The sequence below is a fragment of the Corylus avellana genome, chromosome 7 (assembly GCF_965113065.1).
Source record: "Corylus avellana chromosome 7, dhCorAvel1.hap1.2, whole genome shotgun sequence".
NCBI classification, from domain to species: domain Eukaryota; kingdom Viridiplantae; phylum Streptophyta; class Magnoliopsida; order Fagales; family Betulaceae; genus Corylus; species Corylus avellana.
In genome coordinates, this window is record NC_142496.1 from 21651875 (window position 1) to 21668741 (window position 16867).

At 36.6% G+C, this 16867-nt stretch overlaps 1 pseudogene; it reads right to left on the reverse strand.

Annotated features, from left to right (window-relative positions):
* Positions 1-6013: 6013 nt before the first annotated feature.
* On the reverse strand, positions 6014-8665 carry LOC148584668 (uncharacterized; annotated as a pseudogene).
* Between the last annotated feature and the right edge of the window lie 8202 nt (positions 8666-16867).

The following is a 16867-nucleotide window of genomic DNA, read 5'->3' on the forward strand; positions in this document are numbered from 1 at the left end:
TTAACTGGTAATTAACTTCATGATTCACCTTACAGCTTTATTCTTCAGAGAATAAGACTTAGGAATATCATACTCGATCTCCAAAGATAGTCTGCAGTAGAAAACTTTTTACTTTTGCACAAAGATAGCTAGTAAATTTAACCAACAATTCTTTAACAAACTATAGTGAATATAAAACTTCATAATATCATTACAAGAAATTAGGTCTTTAGGGACGACTCAAAGTCACTGTTGACAACAGCGTCGACTTTTCAACCCTAAAGGTGTCGACGCTAATAGTCCGACCCTAATGCTCAAATGCACGATTATCAGCGTCCACTTAAAGTCGACCCTAAGGATCACTTTTAGCGTCCACTTTATCGACCCTAAAAGTGGCAATGTTTTGACCCTAAAAATGATGTAAACGAAAGCTATAGTCGACGCTAATAGTCAACCATTAACGTCCACTTTTAGTTAACCATTAGGGTCCACAAAAGTGGACCCTAATGGCCCTAAAATAAAAAAAAAAATAAAAAAAATAACTATTAACGTCCAAATCAAAGTGGACGCTAATGGTCCTAAAAAATTAAAAAAAAAAAAAAAAACTAACTATCAGCGTCCACTTAGAGTCGACCCTAATGATCACTTTTAGCGTCCACTTTATCGACCCTAAAAGGCGCATGTTTTGACTCTAAAGATGATGTAAACGAAAGAATTAGTCGACGCTAATAGTCAACCACTAGCGTCCACAAAAGTGGACGCTAATGGTCCAAAAAAATAAAATAAAAAATTGACTATCAGCGTCCACTTTGAAGTGGAGGCTGATAGTTAACCATTAGGGTCTACTTTTGTGGACCCTAATGGTCCTAAAAAATAAAAATAAAAAATAATAATAATCTGCGATCGATCGCACTTGAAGTGCGATCGATCGCAGCATCAGTAGGTTTTCGAAATTTTGCGATCGATCGCACTTGGAGTGCGATCGATCGCAACATCAGTAGGCTTTCGAAATTTTGCGATCGATCGCACTCCAAGTGCGATCGATCGCAGCATCAATAGGTTTTCTAATGATTTCCAGTTCAAGTGAAGAACCATTGGTTTTATTCACTGCAAATAACATCAAAAGTCAACTGACTAGTCTTAGCAAAAGAGTCACTAATAGAGCTTAGATCTTGAAGGCTTAAGAACATAGCATATTTGTAACTCTGACAAATGACAACTAAAAGGCCAAACTGCAGTCCATTCTTATCCATGCAACACATATCAACTGATGTTAAAAATTAGACTTTCAGTCAGCTCATTATTTATCAACCCACTTAGCTTGTCTCAAGTGTCATGGAGAGATCAAGACCACATGAAATAAGTCAAAATACAACCACCAACCTCTTGTTGAATGTGGACACCGAAATCTCCAAATACAATGTTCCTAGACGCATCTTTAGCATTAGTTTTCTGAAGAAAATTCTGCATCAGAAAACAACGACATACTGAATTTTACTCTTCATCTTGGGGAAAAATATAATGAAGAAGTTATAAGATCTATGCAATGCAATGAAATGAACACATGCAGTTTTTCATAGTATTTCATGAAGCCAAAAAAGAACTGCACAATTTAAATCACTTGATCAATTAATAGTATTCAACCCACAAGCGAAAATATGAATTCCTTACGTAACTCACCTGCCGTGCTCCCTCTGCGACACAAATAACAGCCGAACCCTTTGTCTCAATCAGGTATTTCAGATGACTCAAAACACCATGAGGCCCGTGCAAATTAAAAGATACCTTAGATGTGCATATCAGTAGAATCAGTAACAGCTCACAAAGATAACTATCCAATTAATTGCTAGTAATAAGTACCTCAGGAATCAAACATATTTCAATTTGTCCACTAGCTAGGGATGCATGCATAGCTATATATCCACTGCTACGGCCCATCAATTTCACAATGCCAACACCATGATAAGCACTGTGCGCCTAATAACAAGATTGAGGCAAAAAAAAAAAAAAAAAAGTTCACTATGAAGAAACCAACACTGAAAGAATTCAGCAGGAAAACTTATCCGGAGAAACATAACTCCATGCATGGGCAAGTAAAATGCACGTAGAGTACCTCTATAAGAAACATTGCATTTATGTTTAAGTACACAACAACATTGTTTGATGAATCAATTAATGTATGAAATAATCAAACTAATCTAAATGCCCATAAGAAACGTAACTCAAAATAACTAACCTCATCAAAATCATAAAAAAATATGTAAGAACTGCCCCATTAACCAAACCTGCCAAGAGAGAAAACTATTAAATATATGTTTTACAATCCATGGACAGCAAAATTCCAGAACCCAAAATAAAGTACTTATCTGCATCATCTTCCTTGCCAATTCATCCTCATAAGCAATTTGAGTAATCTACCACAATGAACCAATATATAATATCAAAGACAATGAAAATGAAACCCAAAATGATAGAGAAAGAGATACTAAAAATGTGTTTCTTCATGAAATATATTAAAGCGAGAACCTGCTTGGGTGATTTAACTTTCTTGTACTCTTGTCATCCTACATACACTTAAAAATAAAATTTAGAAAGATATTATTACTCCCTTACATTGTTTACTCAAAGTTTTTTAACCTTGATAACCATGTCAAGGGAGATTTACTAACTCAAAAGTTCTTGAACCAAAAATTTTGCGAATATCTTAATATAATATAAACCAAATAAAAAGTACCAACAAATATACATTACCAAACAGATCACGATCAACAAATAGTTAAATACACATTAGCAAATAGAAAGTACCAACAACTATCCAAATACATAGTATCAAAAAATATATCACAAATAGATGCTATCAAAAAGTACATCCTAAATAAAGTTATTCCAAAGCTCCCTCAATTGTTGGCTTCACTTGATGCACCTCCAAGCAAGCTCCCTCCAGACCTAAGAAGAATAAAATTTCATATAATGATCAATAAGCTTTTTAACGATTACTTAGTATGTGTGTTTTTGTAAAATTAATGCATAGGTAGAGTTTCATTAACCCTCAAATACGTGACATTAAGAACTCAACAGTGGCTTTCAATCTGTTCGTTTCCTCAACGTTGGCTTGCAAATTCTCCCTGTACTGATGAAGTTCGATTCTAGTCTGTTGAAGCTCGCTTTGAGTATCTTCTTGTCTTTTTCTACACTCGTCGTGGTTGTCGAAGTGGGTGAACGCTTGAGATGAAGTTCTTAAAGGGGTAGGAATAAGACCGCATCTCATTCCTCTAACGTGCCCAGCTCGTCGACCCCCAAGTACTTGTGTGACTATTTCTTGCATTCGGTCATCCACACTTGTTCCCTCCACATTGCCTTCCTCTAAGGTCTCACTGGTTGTTAATTCTTGCATTTGAAGCTGCACAAGTCATAGTTGGCCTTAATTTAATATATACTTCATGCAAGTTTACTATTCATGTTCTTCACTAATCAACTTAATGATCGGAGCGTAAACAGTTACTTACATGTAGACTTTTGCATTTGTCGTTCACAAACTGTTTATCATTTTTTCTTGTATGGGTAGCCTCATATAGTTCAACAGGATTAGGCTTCACTTTTGTTTCTTGTTCCTACACATAAGACATACAATCAAAGTTTACACTAAATAACATTACTTTCATTAAATTATGGTACGAGATACTTACCTTTTTGTAAATGACGTTGACAAATGAACAAGTCCCAGCTGTGTGCTTTGTTTCCAATTTGCTTCTGTTTTTTTATATTTCGTTCAGACTTTTTCTATGAAATTTGGAGAAAAAAAAAAAACACAATTATTCATAAAATGTCTTCAAGTGCATGCAAATTATATCAATTTGAATATTCTAATCAATATAATAATATATATTTACCTTCCATTTACCGTCATCAAATGAGTCACATATTAGGTTCCATTGTTGAGGACCATACCCTGCTAGCACGTTTTCCCTCCCAATAGCCTTAGCCTTGGCAATCCCCTCATCATCGTCTTTATCAATGCCGTCAAAATATTTCTTGTAATGATCCTTATACAAGTTCGAACGAAGCCTAGCATATGCTCGACCCAATTTATGTTCAACAGCTTTGATGTGCTTGTATCGTTCCATATTCAGTGCGAAGTTTGACTGATACATAATAGATAAGAAAACAATAATAAAAAATGTGTCACATTATTTTTTCATACGAAACATATTATTAAACATTACATTGATATTCATACCTGAACATGAAATAACAACTTGCTCTTTTCTTCAGATGGGACCTTTTTCCATTCACCGTGATGGAGTTCGCACATGTTACGAATAATCTCCCCAATCTTGCTTGCAAACCATGATGCATTCTCGCCTACAGGTGCCCGGTGTCTATTTGAGATGTTTAGCACTAAGGGACCATTCTTAAGTACGTGGTCACTCAACTTCTTACACTTGGCCTTACCCCTTACACTTCTGACAGACGTGGTAGCTGTTACGCAAAACATGGTAACGTAGTAAGTTATATTTGGAAAAGTATATTGTCAAATGTCTATAACAAACCAAAATAATACAAAAATAACAGTTCATAAACATAAAATTCATGAACTTACAAGATGCAGTAGGGGCGGCTCCCTGTGAATCCAATCCTGCCACTGAGTGAATAAGATTATTAGACTCATGCGAAGGATGCCATCCACTAACTCGAGGAGGAGGGGGGGCGAGGGCGACACTTGCATATCTGTATCACCAAACCCAGAATTGAGAGTCGGACTCTCATGCTCGTCAATAAGGCCCCGACCTTGACCTTGGCCTCGGCCTCGGCCTCGTGCTGCTGGAACACGTTTACGTCATGTTGTTGCCATTGTTATGATCAATCTGCTAACAAGTCAAAAACCACAAAATTGTATTAGTCAAATTATAACCATATAGCATGTTCAATATTTTTGACAAACATACAATAATCATGCTAGTAAAAAAAAAAAAAAATACCACAATATATATATATATAGAGAGAGAGAGAGAGAGAGAGAGAGAGAGTATCAACTTCATTAAATATGCTAATACACTTTGTACTTACACCAAATGTGAGCTTATGTGTTCAACACATTTCATCATCAGATTCATATTCAGAATCTCTATCACTGTTACTTGAAGATGATTGTTCGTGTTCAGAGTCTATATCGTTGTCGCTACATAACTCCTCTTCCTCATCAAAGTTTGTATCATGGTCCTCGTCCGGCAAGTTATCGTTGGCAAACATGCTTGCATCAAGTTGAATATATAATTCGTCAATTGCTATTGTCACATCATCTCTACGTAATTGAGTGGAGGCTTCAACATTTGCTTCATCAACAAAGACCATATTACCCCCAACACATTCACCTTCCTGGTATATGTCATCATTGAGTCTTTGGTCATCTTATGTATTATCTCCCTTTTGTGCTGTTGGAATATCATAGATGTCTTTATTGATCTACTTTTGCACCACTTTTCAATTACCACACAATTTGGGATCATCCAAGTAAAACACTTGCGAAGCTTGACATGCTAAGATGAACGGGTAGGATTCACACCATTTACGAGAAGTATTCACAATCGTGAAGCCTTGGTCCATTCGTACTCCTGTTGCACTCCCAGTGTCCCACCAATCGCACTCAAACAAGTACACGAGATTTTGGCCAGGGTAACGTAACTCTAGAATATTTTTTAACTTACCATAATACTCCGTTATTGAGGTTTCGTCCTCACCTGAAATAGAAACACCACTGTTCTGGGTAGTACGAGTTTCTGCACATTCTTTCGTGTGGTACCTAACCCCATTCACGATGCAACCTCTATACGATCTAACATGTCGATCAGGCCCACATGCAAGATCATATAATTGTTTTGAGTCATTGTCTGCAGTACGCCCACTATTGTATAAACGTTTATGGAACCAACGTTCAAAGTTAGCCTCATGCTTTTTATCAATGTCACGGCCGCCTTCTCTTTTGATCATATTATAATGTTCGCTGCATGAAAAATAAACTATTGGTAAATGATCATCAACCCTACAATAACATGTTGTAACAGGTAAAACACAAAGGCCATTACTAAACTTACTCCAAATATGAGGTTGTTTCGTTACAGTTGGTAAGCACATACTATCGTGCCCTACCAAAATCATTAGCATCCAGTGTTACTAATTTAGCTGCTTCTAACGGCCGAACTCGTTGGGAGAACACATCCAAGCGCTGGCTCATTTCTATAACATCAACGTCAACATTTCTCCGTTCACGGTTCCATCTTGTCTCAATCCCCCGAAGATACCAGGAACAGAAGGTCAAGCTCTCCTCAGCAAGGTAACACTCGACAATAGACCCCTCTGGACGCGCTTTGTTACGAGTCCACTTCTTATATCTTCCAAGTTCTCTTTCGAACGGATACATCCAACGCTTTTGTACTGGACTGGCAAGCTCGACCTCCCGAGGTAAATGAAGCGCTAGATGGATCATAACATCAAAAAAAGCTGGCGAAAATATTTATTCCATTTTGCATAAAATTATTACAATGTTGACTTTCATTTGTTTTAGGATATCAACTTTCAACATCCGTGCACATAACTGCGTAAAAAAGGTACTGAACTCGGTCAATGTTGTTCGTATTTCCGATGTAGAGAAATTTCGAATTGCAACAGGAAGCAAGCGCTGGAAGAAGACATGACAATCGTGGCTTTTCATACCCGAAATTTTACCAAGAAGCTTGTTCACACATCGACCAATGTTAGATGCATACCCGTCAGGAAATTTAACACCTTTCAACCACTCACATAAACTCTTCTTCTCATCTCTTGTCAAGGTGTACTTCACAAGTGGCATCCTATAAGTTTCACCATTTAGCTGCATATGCAATTCTTTACGTATACCCATCAACTGTAAATCTCTTCGTGCCTTGACTGTGTCCTTGGTCTTCCCATCGATATTCATCAACGTACCTAAGATACTTTCACATATGTTCTTCTCAATATGCATTACATCTAAATTATGACGTAGTTTCAAGCTTGACCAGTAAGGCAATTCAAAGAAAATACTTCTCTTCTTCCAATTCAACACAACATCTGTGTACTTTCTCTTTCTCCCACTTGTTTTTCCAAATTGCAAACCCTCAGCATCTCTTAGCTTTTTCAACAATTGACTTGCAGACAATTCTTCAGGTTCCAATCTATGCTCCTTTGTACCATCGAACAAATCTCCTTTTTTGCGCCATGGATGCTCTTGAGGAAGCCACCGACGATGACACATGAAGCACACCTTATGCCCATACTTCAAATACCTGAACGATGTATCCTTATTACATATTGGACATGCAAGCTTTCCAATTGTAGACCACCCAGATAATTTTTCATATGTGGGAAAATCATTTATAATCCATAGTAATGTCGCATGCAATTAAAATGTCTCTTTCTTTGATGCATCGTACACGCGTATGCCTTCATTCCATAAATCTTTCAAGTCATCAACCAATGGCCGCAAATATACATCAATATTCTTTCCAGGATCTGAAGGTCCTGGGATAATAAGGGGCAACATCAAATTTCGACTCTTCATACACATCCACGGAGGGAGATTGTACACCGTTAACATTACTGCCCGTATGCTATATGTTGTACTCATATTACCATATGGGTTGAAACCATCACTTGCTAAACCAAGCCGCACGTTGCGGGAATCACTTGCTAAACCAAGCCGCACGTTGCGGGAATCACTTACAAACCACTCATGTCTTTTATCAAACTCTTTCCATACAATAGAATCGGCGGAGTGTCTGAGAGTATTGCCATCATCTTCTCGACCTTCTTTGTGCCACCGCATTTCCTTGGCCATTTCTTTTGTCATAAACAATCGTTGTAACTTCGATTTTATTGGAAAATACCGTAAGACCTTTTGAGGAATATTACTTTTTTTGCCTTTGCCATCAATCCATCTTGAATTGTTGCACTTTGGGCATACCACTTTGTCTGCATGTTCTTTCCAAAAAAGCACAATACCATTCTTGCATGCGTGTATCTTATCGTAACCGAATCCCAAGTGTCGCCTAAACTGTATTGCTTCTCTATACGAGCGTGGCAATGTCTCTCCATCTGGGAGGGCTGTCTTTATCAAGTCAATCATCATATCAAACGCCTTGTTACTCATGTTGCAGAACGTCTTTATATGAAGCATCTTCAGTATAAAAGCAATTTGTGTAAATTTCTTGCAGCCTGGATAAAGTTCTCATAAACCATCTTCTCAAAATTGGTAGAAGGAGCTTGTTTGTTCATGATTATCAGTTGTGGGGCCCTGTGAAGTAGAGGATTCTCCGATGTTAACATCAACAAATGTCCCTATACATACATCGTCTAACAATTCTTCAACTGCATCAACCTCCTCCATCATTTCACTTGTATGTGTGTGCATGTTTGTAGAAGTGTTTTCCCTAAAATGATCTTCTTCCCCATGAAATATCCATCTAGTGTACGTCGGAGTAAATTCATTTATATACAAGTGACACTTCACCTCGCTAATATGAGAATAATATCAATTTGCACAATCACGGCATGGACACTTTGTCATATCACGTGAATCAACTGATTTAACTGCCATTCCCATGAATTCTTCCACACCTTTTTGAAATCGCTCTGAACATCGAGTACTTTCCCGCATCCAACTCATATCCATATTGATGTCCCTATTAGAGGTTATTCGTTACGTCCATGCACGCACACAAGGGAATTAGAAGATCAGTTTCTTAAGAATTAATAGAATTAAATGGGAGGTCTGTTCTCAAATATTAAGGGAGGGAAAGTTTCAAAGGAGCATGGGTAATGAGAGAATTCTAGAAGTGGGTTACTAGTTTAGAACAAATATACACGAAATGATGCTAGCTCAATGCGATGTTACCCAAAATATTCTAGAAGTGGGTTACTAGTTTAGAACAAATTTCTATTTGTAATTTATTTACTAGTTTAGCTCAATGACAGTTTTACATTTTTTTAGTATTGTTGTTAGGTTTGATATTTATTATAGAATGTTGTCTTGTTTCAAGTTTACTGTGCTGCTTCCTTATTGAACTTAAATAGAAAAGACAATACAATCATAATCCATACCAACTTTGATAACAGAAGTAGATGTGAATTAGAAAATTAATAACATAATCCTAATATAAGAATAAGACTTAATACTAATCTAAAAGTAATAATAAGAGAAGAAGCAAGGTTTAATACAACCACAAGAGAAGAAGATAGGTTTAATGGAACCACAAAAGATTATATGTGTTTATATATGTTAAAGCTTGTCCTTAGGGGATCAAGCGCAAGGCACGTACGATCGATCGCAGTACCAGAAGCTCAAGGTGAGAATCAGAGCAAACTATGATCGATCGCAGGATCAGAAGCTCAATGTGAGAATCAGAGCAAACTGCGATCGATCGCAGGATCAGAAGCTCAAACTGAGAATCAGAGTACTCTGCGATTGATCGCAGGCCTGATGCGATCGATCGCAGATAGGCGTTCAATGCCATAAAAAACAGAATGAACAAACTTCATTGTAGCCTGTATTTCCAGCTTGTGATGATCTGGATTTCCAGCTTTTAACAATGCTTTCAATCTTTCATCACTTGGAAGTTTGAAAGCTCAAGATGAGTCATGGCCAACGCTTATTTCTTTCTCTTTCTTTGCTAAATTATCAAGATGAGGGATGAGGAAAATACAAGGCTTTCTATCATATCAGGGAACCATATATATATAGCTAGCTACAATCACTATGGATTTGATGCTTGGATTTGAAGCTTTGTGCTTTTCTGCACAAAATGTCAAATATCCAAACTCCAACCAAAATGATGGAGATTAAGGACCTTAAAATGGACAACTATAAAATGATGCACATCATTTGACAAAATTACCCTAGACAACTACATAATATCTTCACAATTTTTTTTTTTTATAAATATTTGACCCTGGACCTTCTCATACAGAAGTCATTATGAGATTAAAGTAATTGATTGAAAGGATTGAAGGATTGGATAATTTCACAATATATATATTTTAAGGATTCAAGCTCACTTATTCAAAGAGATCATGAACCTTACAATCATACACACTACTCTGCCTTATTTTTTTTTTTGGTCACAAATGAGTAATCCTAAATATCATATCGCTGGTTAGCAATTTGAATAGCAAATATGAAATAAAGACATCGGGGGGCAAGTGGGCAACCAAATGTCAAATGTGGCGCCCATATTTGGGCATGTCCAAAGCCTCTCTCTGTTGGAAAATTACTTAAGAGGGGCCTAACCGTACCTCATCCTACCAAACTTCTCTTCTTCTTTTTTCTTTCTATCTAGGACCTCCTTTTTTTCACTAGTTGGAAGAAATATGCTGGTACAAATAAATTTGAGATAGTTTTCAAGGGTCTGACCATTAAAATATATGACTAAAATAAAATTTCATCTTTTTGTGTATAAAAAAACATTGTAGTTAATTTTTCTAGATAAATGAGTGAAATCAAAGAGTCAATATGGTTACCATCTTCTGTAAAAAATGTCTTGGTTTTACTTCATTCATAATCCAATGTTTGTTGTTAGGATCTAAATACATAGCAAGGCATTCATTCCACTCACTTTCATGGTGCTTTAGGTTATAGTATTTATACCAAGGATCATAGAAAATGGCCATTCCCAATTTCTCATGCCCATCCTCGTCCATCACTCATTTTATATTGAAGGCAAGGTGTTCGAGAATGGGCCACAATCAATGAGAGCCACACATGAAAACCTCCGCAAAGACCTTGCTTTTCTTCTTTTTCAGTTGATTTTGTCTTGGTTTTCAAACCCAAAAGCAGACAAGAAAACAGCGAAAATTTTAAGTTAACATCTAATAATAAATTAATCCCACCTCTAATTCTAACTCGATTCTTTTTCTAGCAACATTCTAACAAGCACAATAATAATGATGTAAAAAAGTCGTGCCTATAATCAATGCTCTAGTTTGTTTTGTTTCACCTTTTAAGATTTATAGCAATATGTGGTGCCTATTCATGTCAACAAGTCCTTTATCTATCAGGTTACATGTTTGTCTTCTTATACAAATGTATGATTTAGTGTGTAGATTGAAAATAAAAAAAGTCATGCCTATAACCAATGCTCTAGTTTGTTCTGTTTTACCTTTAAAGATTTATAACAATATGTTGTGACTATTCATGTCAACAAGTCCTTTACCTATCAGGTTACATGTTTGTCTTCTTATACAAATGTATGATTTAGTGTGTAGATTGAAAACTTGCATGGTTCTCTTCATTCACACTAAAGATTCCAATATGTGCCAACAAGGCCCACAACGACAGAGATGTCGTGGGCAATAACTCAGTCATCAGATTATTTAGTAAATACATCCACAGATTTACATACTATACCAGATTTACATACTATATCATTAACTAGTAAATCCAGACTAGTTAATGATTCACACACATAATCAAAGCAAAGATTAAAAAATAAGACCACAAAATTGTGAATGTTAAAAATGAAGTGCCTTTTTTACAAGGTAAAATAAGATGAAATGAAGTGATTTGTCCATTGACATAGTAACAAAATATCCTTAGTTTTTGGATAAAACCAATCAGTTCGATAGGGAAAAAACTAGAAAGAGAAGAAGAGAGGAAGTACCCAAATACTTAATTTCTTCAAATCACAATTCATGGATACTATTTGAGTGATTGAGAGCCATTTAAGGTTTGCAAGGGTTTAGGAGAAACTCATACCTGAGAGAGCTACAAGAAAGCGTTAAGTTCGCCGGATGAGAGCTGGCAGTGAGAGAGGTGCGCCGAAAACAGCTGCCGGAGAGAGAGAAACTTGCGTGGAGTGAGTGAGAGAGAGAGAGAGAGAGAGAGAGGGAGGGAGAGAGTGAGAGTGAGCTCGAGAGTGAGAGTGAGAGACGATTGGCGGGAGGTGGGATTTGGTGAAAATTTTGTTCCGAAAATTTTAGAACCCCCACCAGTTTACCGCCATCTATTGGCCAGTAAACTATTTTGTTCAGCTAAATAGTTGGGGTATTTTATTTACAAAAAAAATAAAAGAGAAAAATATAAATAAAAACCCTCCAAACTACAAGCCATTTGTAATATAGTCCTTCAACGTTCATAACGGACTAAAGTAGCCTGTCAAACTACCAAATTGTATCAAAAAGTCTACTTATTTAGTTATATTTCTATAATACCCCTATTCTTTTAACAAAGTAAAATCAAATGTACGGTTCTTTAGATATTTTTAAAAAATAAACAGTTTATTCCCTGAAGTCAAATTTTGTACCTTTAATTTTACTTTAATACGATATGAAGCAATTTGTAATTTAGGTAAACTACAGTGATTAATTATTTATTATTTATTCCAAAAAACATTTTCTTTTCTTGTTTTTATTCACCCATTTGTTTTCTTGTATTTTTTAAAAAATTGTTTCGTTTTTTTTTCTCAATTTTTTTATTATTTATTTGTTAAAATAATAGAGGTATTCTAGGAATATTAAAAATAAGTGACATTTTTATACAATTTGGTAGTTCGGGAGGCTACTTTAGTATCTTTTGAACATTTGAGGGTTATATTGCAAACGACTGGTACTTTTGGTGGCTTTTTTATATTTTTTCCAAACAAAAAATATACTTCCAATTTTTTAATTTTTATTTTTTTATTTATTTATTTTAAATTTGTCTCTTATAATATGTTTTTATTATTATAATATTAACTAAAAATTTTCGTTTAATAAATTTTTATGATAAAGATCATTAAGTTGATATTTATCGCGATCAATCTAACTAATTCATTAGGATTGATCGAATGTTTGATCGATCATTTAATCATATCACGATTAATCGAACTAATGAATTAGGATCAATCAGATGTTTGATCGATCATTTAATCATATCACGATCAATCGAACTAATTCATTATGATCGATCGGATGTTTGATCGAACGATTGATCCTATCGCGATCAATCGAACTAATTCATTAGGATCGATCGGATGTTTGATCGATCATTTAATCATATCACGATCAATCGAACTAATTCATTATGATCGATCGGATATTTGATCGAACAATTGATCCTATCACGATCAATCGAACTAATTAATTATGATCGATCGGATGTTTGATCGAACAATTGATCCTATCGCGATCAATCGAACTAATTCATTAGGATCGATCGGATGTTTGATCGATCATTTAATCATATCACGATCAATCGAATTAATTCATTACGATCGATCGGATGTTTGATCGAACGATTGATCCTATCGCGATCAATCGAACTAATATGTAATAGTATCGATCGGAATTTATTTTATCAGATGTTTGATTGAACCTTCAATCATGTCAAGTTTTATTGATTGTATCCCGATCAATTTAAGTAATGCACTAATATAATATAAAATGCTTAGAGTTCAATTGAATGTTCGATCGAACATTTAATTTGTTTGAATTTTGTTTGATTATTTGATCTTATCACGATCGATCGAACAAATGCACCAGGTAGGACCAATTGGATGTTTGATCAAACATTCAATTTCAATTGTTTCAAGTTTGATCGATCATTTGATCATATCATGATCGAAGTTGTTGTACAATATGCAATAAAAATTAAAAAAATAATAATAATAATTGCATAATATATATATATATATATGTTCGTGGTGATTCTGTATCACAATAACAGAATCACCACGCACACCCTTCGCCGAATGCGATCGATCGCACCATGTGTGCGATCGATCGCACTCGGACAGCACACCACGTGACCTATTTTAGGTCACTTTCCCTCCACCCCCCACAACATTTTCTTCCCCTGTGCCGTACACCTCTCCAAGCACCCACGCACCTCCGACACAACCACTCGTCCACCATTTTTAATCACCTCTACCACACAACCACCACACGGTTCTCTTCTCTGGCAACCATACCAGGTACTTTTCACCACCTCTACTTTATACCCCATTCCCCATTCCCATAAACACCCCAACCACGATCACTTTCGAAATTTTTTTTTTTTCTCATATTTCTGCAATTGTGGGTGTTCATCCACCCACATTGCTTTGTTGTAGTTGGATTTTGATGTCTTTGCAGGGGGTTTTGAGCGGAGTTGCGTTGTCTTGCAATTTTGCCTATTTCTAGTGCACACCAGGTGTTCGACAAAAGTCCCCAATCAAGCTCATCATGCCAAGAACTCGAGCTTCATCCTCCCGAGGGTTTGATACCCGAGCCATTTCTCCCCCGCCCACTTTTGAGGAACGGGAGCTGCTATTTGAGACCACTTTCGCCATTCACGAAAACTTTGAAAATCTTGAGGGGACTCAGTGGGCGGTCGCCGAGTTCAAGCGACGGGGGCTCAAGAAGCTTTTCAAGCCGGTCACCCCCACTGCTTACAGAAAATTGGTGATCGAGTTTTATGCCCACCTGTCTCATGACTGCAGGAGGCTGGCTGCCCTCTCTTCGAAAGTTGAAGGCAAAGCTATTGACGTAACACGGGCCGACATTGCTGCTGCCCTTCAATGCAATGATGAGCAACCTCCAGAAGCCGCACAACTTGCTGACCAACCGGCCAGCTTCTACGTGGCGAAAATTATTGAGGACATGTGCGAAGGGATATATGCCGATGCCCACCATAATGCCGCCAGCCGATCCAAGCTACCTCAACGGCTTCGGTTTGTGGACTCCGTATTATACCGTAATGCTTTTCCCTTGGGGCACAAAAGTCAGAGGCGGGATCAATTTCTTCAAGCACTCTGCGCCTTCCATAAAGGTGCTTGGTACTCCATTCCCGACATAATTTGGAAGCAAATTTACAAATTTTGGAATGGGGTGCACGTTGGAGGAGCGGGGTCCACACATTCATGGGGGTTGCCTTTCCCATACTTAATCTCCTACATCCTCCGGAAGAAAGGCGTCAAGGGTACCGCAGCTGATGAACCAGTCACTACTACTCCCATATTTGGCATTCGCCAATGGAACAAGAACCTCTCCCACATGCCCCAGGTAGCTCCAGCACCTGCAGCTGGTGCGGAAGAGTATGAGGCCGAGCCAATGGCCGAAGATGAACCTGTAGTTGATTTAGAGACAGCTGAGGAGGAGGCCCCGAGAATTTTTCGTGAATCACGAAACCGCTCACTTAGTGAAGAAATAGCAGGCCTTCGGAGAGAGTTGGCTGGCCAAAGAAAGGAGGCTCGGAAAAATAACGAATTGATGGACAAACGCCTAGGCGCCTTAGAAGAATTGATGCAGTCCATTGTCAACCGGTTGCCACCACCATCTGCAGGAGCATCATGTTCTGGACAACAGTAAGCAGGGACTACCGTCTGGCTGAAGACATTAAACTTAGCGCTCATGGGAGGCACCCCATAGTTTACCATTTTTATTTTGTTTAGTATGTTTTAAGTTAATCTTTTTATTTGTCTTTAGTTTTGTTTGTTTTGACTTGCTTTTGTGTTTTCTTATGGGAATGACCCCGTATTTGCACATGGCCGGTTTTTGAATTACAAGGTATCAATATATTTTCACTTAAAACTGAGATGAATTATTTTATGGTTTAGATTTTATTTTGTTATATTTAATAGTGTAAAATCTTTCCATAAGGTCTCAATATATTCATCATATAATATATATACACTATTAGATTTGTAAAATTTAATATGAATTATGAAATGGGAATTAACTCTTCAAATTAGTCCAAATGTAACTACTAACCAAATAGCAAATATATACAAATTAAAATCTTTCTTTAGGAGGATGGAATTGACGGTGCATATTGTGTCACTTTATTTAAAAATTTTAAATAATGCAGTGATATATACACAATTTTAGTAGACGTTATTGGGCAGCAATAAAATATATATATTTGAGCCTTTCTGTTATTGCGATCGATCGCACCATGGGTACAATCGATCGCAGTAATCAAATATTGGATTTCAACATTCTGTTACTGCGATCGATCGCAGTAACAGAATCACCACGCACATCCTTGGCCGAATGCGATCGATCGTACCATGTGTGAGATCGATCGTACTCTTATTTTGTTTTAATTTATCTACCTACTCTTGAAAGTCGACCCTAATAATGTATCTTCAGCGTCCACTTTTAGTGGACGCTATTGGTCATCAATTTTAATTTTTTATTTTTTTTTTAATTTATCGACCTACTCTTTGTCGACCCTAAATACTTAATCATTAGGGTCGACTTTAAAAGTCGACCCTAATAATGTATCTTCAGCGTCCACTTTTAGTGGACGCTATTGGTCATCAATTTTATTTATTTTTTTTTTTTTGGTTTATCTACCTAGTCTTTAGGGTCAACTTTTGTCGACCCTAATACTTAAGCATTAGGGTCAACTTTCAGAGTCGACCATAATAATGTATCTTCAGCGTCCACTTTTAGTGGACGTTATTGGTCATCAATTTTAATTTTCAATTTTTTTTTTGGTTTATCTACCTAGTCTTTAGTCGACCCTAATACTTAAGCATTATGAAAGTCGACCCTAATAATGTATCTTCAGCGTCCACTTTTAGTGGACGCTATTGGTCATTAATTTTAATTTTAATTTATCGACCAACTCTTTAGGGTCGACTTTAAAAGTCAACCCTAATAATGTATCTTCAGCGTCCACTTTTAGTGGACGCTATTAGTCATCAATTTTAATTTTTTATTTATTTTTTTGTTTATCTACCTACTCTTTAGGGTCAACTTTTGTCGACCCTAATCCTTAAGCATTAGGGGCGACTTTCAAAGTCGACCCTATTGATCTTTTATTTGATTTTTTTTTCTTTTTTTTTTTTTAATTTTTTTTCAACTTTTAGCGTCCACACAAGTGGACGCTATTGGTGTATTATCAGTGTCGACTATT